Source organism: Podarcis gaigeae (assembly GCF_964106915.1).
Source record: "Podarcis gaigeae genome assembly, chromosome: Z".
In the NCBI taxonomy this organism is placed as follows: domain Eukaryota; kingdom Metazoa; phylum Chordata; class Lepidosauria; order Squamata; family Lacertidae; genus Podarcis; species Podarcis gaigeae.
In genome coordinates, this window is record NC_139691.1 from 26,714,849 (window position 1) to 26,724,057 (window position 9,209).

The window sequence follows — 9,209 nt, forward strand, 5'->3', positions numbered from 1 at the left end:
CTCTATCCTTTACAGGGCCAATTATAATTCTTTCTCTCAACCCTCATGAAAGATTGGCATATCCATTAACCCCGCACCCTATATATGACTTGAAATATATTCTTGTGAATATCAATGTATCTTGTCTTCCTTGCTTTCCCCTAAATGTTCTAGCAGGTTCTTGTCTTTACTGACTTTATGTTGAGAAATTATAAGGGATCATATGATCTTCTGAGTATCTGGAAGCATATTGCTCTTGAGTTAGGGCTGTACATCTGGGATGGATCTTAGAGAGTTAAACAGCCTCTATCTTTTGCAATTCACACACCTTTCCTTGTGTTCTTTATGTGTTGCCACGGTAGCATATTGAAAATGAAACACATGAAATAATTTGAAATCCTCTGTTGGAGGTATTTGCAAACATCAAAGCCACATTACAAATCCATCAAAAGCCACAGGAAGTACGTTTTTGGAGTGATAGGCTTGGAGGCAGACACAATTTTTTTTCTTAACCTGCCATTTCGGAACACATTGTTTTCCATTTCTTGTGCATTGACAGGTCACTCAAGATGTATTTTTGGTGCTTTGGTGCCATGAAACAAAACAATGTGCCTTGAAGGAAAAAGAGATAATACTTTGACACTGGGATGTTGCCAGCATGGGTGTTTAAAGGCAGTAGAAAGTGCCTCTGAAATCTCCTGCTGTTTAGAAAAGCCCAAATGTTATGCCTATCAAGCCAGGCATTTTTCAAAACAAGAGTAGAAGCATAGAACGGATGCAGACTTTTCAGCAAGGCTGTTTCAATCTAAGAGCAGTGAGAGTGGGTGTTATGTGTGCATGTTCTGGCTGCATAATGTGCAGTCATTATTTGGAACTGAATCCCTGTTTGATTTAGGAGCCTGATCTAGATTTATATTGGTTGCTATTCCCACATGAAAGTCTATATGCCACCAAATGCTGTGTGTTTCCTCCTAGGGCAGCATGCCAATGAGTAATGCAAGCTGCAAACCCATACAGTATGTAAGTACAAATTTAAAACAATAATGGGCACTTGGGAGGCAATACAGCGAGAAGCGCTGTGAGTAGAGTCAGTATTAGACTTGCAAATGTATTCAGATTTATGGCCTATTGACAAAAAGCTGCAGAGGAGAATGGGAAGTCGTAAAGGGAGCTTACAAGTCGGAAGAGGGAGAAACTCCTGGCGGCTGGCAAATGCTGATGGAGCAGGAGATGATATCTGTCATGTAGCTGCAGCCATTTTCTTATGGGGAGCTTTAATCTGCTCTTTCCAAGCAGCCTGTTTTCACTTTCTTTCCTTCACCTTCCCAAATAGTTTAAAGAAGAAAGCATGACCCAGTGGTAGTGGTTGTTTTGAACTGGGATCTGTGCACGCCCTAGCTGCACCCATTTATCAACGATAGCCCCAGTTTTCTAGTTAGGGTTGCATGGATCAGTCTATTTCTGACTTGTACCAATTTGGGATGTATTCAGTCATTAGCTTATTTCATTTCCACAGTAATCTATTCAACAGAAACACCCATAAGAGAATTTGTATTTAACATTTTATTACAATTTGTACTTAAATGTATTTCATAGCAAAATATATATTTAAGTGCATCTTGTGTCTCATTGTATACATTTCTAAAGGCAGCTTATTAAAAAATAAAAATGCATTTTTTGCATTTTATTAGCTGAAATTTGTATTGCAAAATTCAAAAAAGCAAGCAGGGATGTACTGGAGGGGGAGCACAGAAGGGGGAAGCTCCAGGAGGTTTTTTCCAGGGCAGGAGTGATGATGTTTTCTGCTGGGGTGCCTGGGTAATCGAGGGAGGTGAATGAGGTGATGAGACATTCATGTTTTCTGGGTAATCGAGGGAGGTGAATGAGGTGATGAGACATTCATGTTTTCTTAGTGTTGGTCACAAATCAGCATGGAGGAAGTCAGGGTACAAGGAAAATAGTCAAACAGAGGCTAGGTTCTTCTTCCCTTTTATTTGATGGGATCTCTCCTTCAGAATAGCTGATTTAATGGCAACACTTCTTTGCCAGATTATTTTCATATCTACCCGGTAATTAAAGGTAAAGGTTGCATTTCATTTCAGGTTGCTGAAGATCTTTGGTTAAAGTTCAGTGTTTTTTTATGTTGATTTTATTCAACAAATGTCTTTTTTACTGTCAGCTGATCCTAATAAATTGAGGACATTGCTATGCACTGCTGCTCTTTGTAGTGTGTGTATATGTATATTCATACATTGAGCAACACAGTTGCCTTCATTTTGGACTCTCCATGGGGACATGGCTATAGGGTCCATCATTATGAGCTCCTGTGCTTCATAATTTACTGCTACACCACTAGGAGTGTGAAATCTGTAGGATAATTGTATTCCAAGTCACACATTATTCAGGGAGGGGTGAATCAGTTCAGTTTGCATCAGAAGCCACAACAGCAGAATTCCTATAGTACCTGTTCCTGGAGATCTGCTGCTAGTCAGTATAGATAACATTGAAAGAGAAGAACCAATAGTCAGACTTGGTATAAGCCAGCTCCCTACATTTCTATGTTTATTCAATTTCCAAAGCAGTAGATGTGTTACTTTGTGTTGCAAGGAAAATGTGTCACATCTTCAGGATTTGCAAATTTATGATGGAAAAAGTTGCAATGGACTTGAATCTGCTTTGTCAGGTGCATGAACTTCAATATTAAATGGCAGGTATACATATACAGGTAGTTGGAGGATGGATGGCAGCTAACAGATTGAGGTTGAATCCTGGCAATACAGAAGTACTGCTTTGGGGAGACAGGAGGTGTGGAGAACTCCCTGGTCCTGAATGAGGAAAGTGTGCCCCTGAAAGACCAGGTGTGCAGTCTGGGAGTCATTTTGTTAGTTGTTAGTTGATGCTGGCATGGCAGTAGGATTGCAGGGCATTCCACTCAGACCATACTGTTGGAATAGCATTCCATCAGGGTTGGGAAACACCCCAACCCCCACACTGGGTGTTGCCCAGTGTTGAATCCTGTCATGGTGCAGGGTCACACTAGGCAACAGGAGTGAGAGATTCATTCCCGGAAGAGGCCCCAAATTGAGCCTAGGGTGTGCCATCTCTAATCCCTAATTGCTAATACAAGAGAATGGGTGGGAGGAAAGATTTATGAGACTGAAAAAGAAGAGGAGGAAAGAAAATACAGGGGACACAACATTGTATGTAAAACAAAGCAAACAGAATGGCTTCCTGTAATGAAAGAGGGTAGCCAAACTCTGAGTAAGGTCCTCACCAGATGGTGAGGAAAAGATGCAGAGACAGACCTAACAAACAGTATTACTTTTGCTGTTCCCTCAAATCTTCAGCAATCTGAAGAAATGTAGTGGGCTGTTCTCAAACTTCCTTCCTTAGAAAAGCTGATGGTGGCTCTTCCAATTGTGTAGAGTTTAAGCAGCTTTGCTAAAGAGATAAAAAGTGAAACTATTGTGTTTTCAGTATCAGGCATTTCCAAAAATTCTTTTCCCCATAGCTTGTTTAGTGGTTAATGACTTTGGAGCCTTTGCATATTATTATTTCAAATAAAATCTTCCATGTGTGCCGGGCTGTTAATACAGAATTTAAGCTTTAAATCACTTATTGCAGTTCCGACGATTGCTATGTGTTCCGGGATTAGGAGGACATATTTGTTTTTGCCCTAGATTTTAAATCTGGGTAAAATTATTTTAAATATGCAATATACCATACATTTTGCCTGGAGTGAACAGATGACACATTTTCATTCATCTGGTCTCATCAGCTAAGTAAATATGATTCTAGGATGCTACTTCACTGCATTCATGAGACAAATTCATGAGCAGGTAAGCCATTTAGGTTTTAAAGGATGTTGCCGATGGGGCTTTAAAAGTATCCGAGGCCGTCAGGATAGCCTAAACACTTCTGAGGTGGCAGCTGTGTGGAGGAATTTATATATAATCTGGTTTAGACATGGATACCTCTATTGCTTCCTAGTGGCAATGCCACTCCAACACTTTACGTGTGTGTTTTGGCACACACAATTTCTCTAGGAAAGGAGACTCACTGCCAAACAGTGTAGAAACACTTAGTTAAATGGACCACTAGATGGTCTGATAGAGCAGTGTTTTTCAACCACTGTTCCGCGGCACACTAGTGTGCCGCGAGATGTTGCCTGGTGTGCCGTGGGGAAAATTGAAAAATTCGAAAGATTTAAAAATAAAGTATTTTATAATTTTTCATATTTCTGTTTACTTACTATTTCATAAGAAAGTAATTATAAAATACTTTCTTTGTGTTTATTTGATTCCTATTCAAAAGAATTACTTTATATATAGTCAATATAGGCACAGAGTTAAATTTTTTAACATTTTCTAATGGTGGTGTGCCTCGTGATTTTTTTCATGAAACAAGTGTGCCTTTGCCCAAAAAAGGTTGAAAAACACTGTGATAGAGTATAAGGCAGCTTCCTGTGTTCCTACTGTTATAACTTGCCCAGGGGGCAGAACACCCATAAGCTCTACATTCAGTGAAGGATTAGAATTTGAGCAAACTCATACATTTATTAATTTAGCAAGGGCAGGAAAGAATACTGGCTAGCTTCCTCATGAAACTATGGGTGGGTCTTGAAGAAGCAAAAGGTTGGTAAGAATCTGGTTTGTTTGATAATGGTGAGCAATTGGCAAAATATCAGACTCTCTTCCCAGTAGTTTTTTTGGGTAGGATTACCAATGGTCTGGTGTAAACAATAGGGAAAAGGGGCCTTTTGCAGTGGGCTTGAGTAGGTTGCCAGTGTGACTGGGGTGGGGGGCAAGATGCTGGAAGCAGAAGAGTTGTTTTCTACAAGTGTTGCTGGAAAGGAGGAGGAGGAAGCGGGCAGAACTAGACAAGGGGTGATGCATAGGATGCCTCTGAATCCAATGTTGTACTGCTGGGAAGCACCAGCCCCTCTTAGGATGTGAATGCTCTACAATCCTCCCATTTAGGTGCAGGTTACATATATGTGTAAATAAACCATATAAAGACACCACAAGTCTCTGTGGTGCCTCACTGTCCCGAAAGGGAACACAGACCCTGGTAAACACGCCTCATACCCCTGGAATCTCACACTGCTCGTGGAGATTGGCATGGCATGGCATGGCATAACAAACACTATGTGAGTTGTGGCTGTAAACCAGTGAGGTTTAAAAATCATTAAATATACAGTAAATGAAGACCATTTTTCTCCCCTTTGCAGTCTGAACTTTTTCCTCATTGAATCTTGTCTGTAATCTTATTTCAGCAATCTTTTTGTCATGGAGGTGTGCGGGGGGGGGGGGGGCGGGGCGGTGAGGATGGTTAACAAAATCAATCCTCCTGGAAAACTGGGAATATTCCCTCACTCATGTAGTTTAGGACATTCAACCGCTTTCCTCAGCAGAGTTTCTTCGAGAAAAATAAGAGGCTCGCAAAAATATAAACTAAGCTTTAATAATAATCAAAACTGCATAATGAGAGAAACTAAATACAATAACATAAGGCAAATCTGAGGCAAGAAAACAAAAAGAGGCAGTTGGTCCCTCTTAACTGACATTCTTAACAGAACACAGACTGAAGGGAGGGGCTGATTCCGGAGTAGAACACACAAGCCCCGCCCACCACATACCAAACACTCTACTGATCAATTTAGGCCCCAGCGTTTTTCTTACACTTTTAACACTTTAATCAGCCACCATTTGATTGCAGGTTTACAGCTATTCTCCATTGTCAGGCCAGAACAAATCTTGGTAGCTAATAAATGGTTTTTAAAAAATAATTCAGCAGCCCACTGAAAATGATTATTAATGTGATTCAGCAAGTCCACCAGAGGGTCAGACCTGACATTAACACCAGTAATTTGAGAGACAACAGCTCAGAATTGAGACACATAAGATCAAATATGTTTGCATTCCTCCTAGATTATAAAAGATGCTGGATAATCTCAAAAGAAAATCTGTACACAACTTTTAAAGAATGAAACATTATTATTTTTTGCAAGATCAGTCTGTTAAGATTAGTGCCGTGTCAATATGTATATTATAGCTTTTTGAAAGTTTATTCCTATGTGTGAAAAGTTTCCATTTTTCTGACTCATTCTCAAGGCGCTTGAGAATTTCTATGGGGTTTTGAGCAGTGTGCAAAGCAAACAAATAATCATTTAAGCATTAAACCAGGGATGGCCAAATCAGCCTATTTCTCATTGTGCCATATTAGATCCACTTTTGCATCAATTTGCACCTTTTTAATTAAAAAAAAATAGACAGATCCTGAAGCTGAGGCTCCAATACTTAGGCCACGTCATGAGAAGAGAAGACTCTCTGGAAAAGACCCTGATGTTGGGAAAGATTGAGGGCACAAGGAGAAGGGGACGACAGAGGACGCAAGATGGTTGGACAGTGTTCTCAAAGCTACCAGCATGAGTTTGACCAAGCTGTGGGAGGCAGTGGAAGACAGGAGTGCCTGGCGTGCTATGGTTCATGGGGTCACGAAGAGTCGGACATGACTAAACAACAACAATTTTTAAAAAGTACAGTGAGCCTGCAACTTACATAGGGGTTATATTCTGGGGATCATGCCTAAAGCCAAAATTGTGTTTAATTAAAACCCACTGGTTTCAATGGCAGGTGGGACTGCCAATGTCATTTTCCACTGAACCCTGCCCTGTTTCCACTGCTTTTTTCTTCATTTTTTGTTTCACTCATAAAGCTGAATGCGCACAAGCTAAATGTGCATAAGTTGCAGGCTTACCGTATTCCAAAGCCCCTTGTGCATTTTAATACAGTAAATGCACAATGTAGTTTTCCTCTCAAAATCAACGTATCTTATTGCAAAAGTTCACCTTTTAATTCATATTTTAAGACAGTTTAAACCGCATTACCACATTTGGGGGAGTGCAGAATCTGTAGGATCACTGACAGGCCACAATCCTATTCAGTAATAAGTTCCATTAGCCTTATGTTCAGCTTGAGACTTTAAGTCCGCTTACCTTAAACTGACGGGCAGCATTGCAGCCTAGCCACGATCTGGCAGCTGGCTGGGGAGGACTGCAGGCCAGTGGGCCTCCATTGTGTTCACCTGCTAAGGAATAAATTGAGGCCAGCCCAGCACTTCTCCTCAGTTCTTTCATATCTGTAACCATATCTTAACCCCTCAAAACCTACATTCTGCTGTCTTGACTTGTCTACATTCTGCTTCATCACATTGGGAGCGAATGGGTCACATGGCCAGGAAACTTCTGTTTCAGTGTATCTGAAGAAGTGTGCATGCACACGGAAGCTCATACCAAGAACTGACTTAGTTGGTCTTTAAGGTGCTACTGGAAGGATTTTTTTTTTTTTGTTTTGACTATGGCAGACCAACACGGCTACCTATCTGTAGCCTAAGTTCCAGACATCAGTCCCAAGAAATACCCCTCAGGGAATTTGTGTAGGAGTTTGCATAGATCAAATTCCCAAAGCACCCGCACATTAAATGACTGTGCAGGACACACAACTTGAGGGCATCTCCAATACATAATCTTATTATGCTTCAAATCATGAGCCACTGGATTATTTAGTTCTTGGCATGTTGTCCCCCATCCACAACGTGATTTAATGAACTTATGTTGCAGTAAATTGAAAAAGAAAAGCGTACATATGGACTGATTTATTGCTAATTTGAAATTGAGCACAAACCTACAAGTTGACATGCAGAAATCTCCAGCTGTTACAGAATTACACTGACAAGACAGACAATCAAATACTCAACAAACACAACACCTTGTACTCTTTTAATCCTGTTGTGGCAGATCCCTTTACACATATTTGTGCTTTTCAAATAAGTCATGAACGTGTCACCATTTGTATTTTATTGAATTTGGATTCCCCCCACTCTGAAATGCAGCTGCAACCTGATGCGTTATGAAGATGTTTACTGCATCATCATTTGTGTGCTGACAATTGAAAAGACAGAAAAATAGTGCATTTTTGTCACATGCAAGTGGCTTGCTTCTTATTTATTTAGGTGGACATTTCCAAATGTTGTCTTCTAGGCATGATAGGGAGACAGATCTAGAAGATATGACTATGTACACACACCACACACTGAAAGCACATGAATGTCTTTATTCACCCACCCTGAAAAGAATCCTGGGAACTGCAGCATACACTGCACAGAGCTACATTTCCCAGCACCCTGAACAAACTATAGTTCCGTGGTTTCTTTGGGGCAAAATGTCATTTAAATGTATGGTATGTGCACAAGCTACGTCAGAATTTGCTTCTCTGATCTTGCTGTAAGCCCCTGCAGGGTGGTCATCACACAGGAGCTCATGGGGATCCTTTTAGCTCATCCAAGATTATCAAGCATGGGGAGATTTGGAGCAGGGATGAACAAATCTGTCAATTCCAGTTTTTCTGGCTCCAGCACACTCCCACTGCTGGTGTTTGAAGCCAAGTGCACATGGCATTAGCCTCAATCCATACACACCCTGTAGTTTCTTGAGAAATACTGCTGGCTTTTTTGTTCTCCCTCAAACCAGCTTCCATTTGAATTGAAAACATGCCATGATTAAATTGAAGTGTGTACATTTTAGATATCTGTTGCACATGCAAAGATGAGGAATTCATTGAATCGGAGTTGGAATGGTTGCAGGTGTAGGGAAGCAAATAAGGTAACCAAGTAAATGTGTGTGCATCAACATAAAACGTGACATGAATTGCAGGGGGGGGAGCAGCCTCACTGCATTTTAAGTCATGAATGCACACAAACTTTCCTTTTCTCATTTTTTTCCAACGTTAAAATTCAGATCACCACATTTCAGCATCAGTTTGAGGAAATGGTCTACCCGTTTCACTGCTGCTCTCATCACCACCACTAGAGGAGGGGCATTTGTTCAGTCGCAGAGCTCATGCTTTGCATATGGAAAGATGATGGATATTTGCTAACCTCTCCAGGTAAAAGGATAAACTGGAAGGTGTGTAAAAGATGAGAAAGATGGGAAGGACTGCAGTTCAGTGTCAAGGCATCAGCTTTTTATGCAAAAAGTCCCAGTTTCAATCTCTGGCATCCCTAGGTAGGGCTGGGAATGTCCCCTGTCTAAAGCCTTGGGGAACCACTGACTGGCAGTGTAAACAATACTGAGCTAGATGAACCAAAGGCCTGACTTAGAATAACACAGCTCCATATGGATGGAGAAGGGCCTTAGCTCAGCAGCAAGACATCTGCTTTGCACACATAAG

The 9,209-nt window shown here is 40.8% G+C and overlaps 1 long non-coding RNA gene across 1 annotated transcript; it reads right to left on the reverse strand.

Moving 5' to 3' along the window:
- Positions 1-1,917: 1,917 nt before the first annotated feature.
- On the reverse strand, positions 1,918-8,086 carry LOC310836846. Its single transcript, XR_014560262.1, has 3 exons — positions 7,359-8,086; positions 6,977-7,225; positions 1,918-2,041 (listed from the first exon to the last, which is right to left on the reverse strand). It is a non-coding gene; the product is annotated as an uncharacterized lncRNA (long non-coding RNA).
- Positions 8,087-9,209: the final 1,123 nt, after the last annotated feature.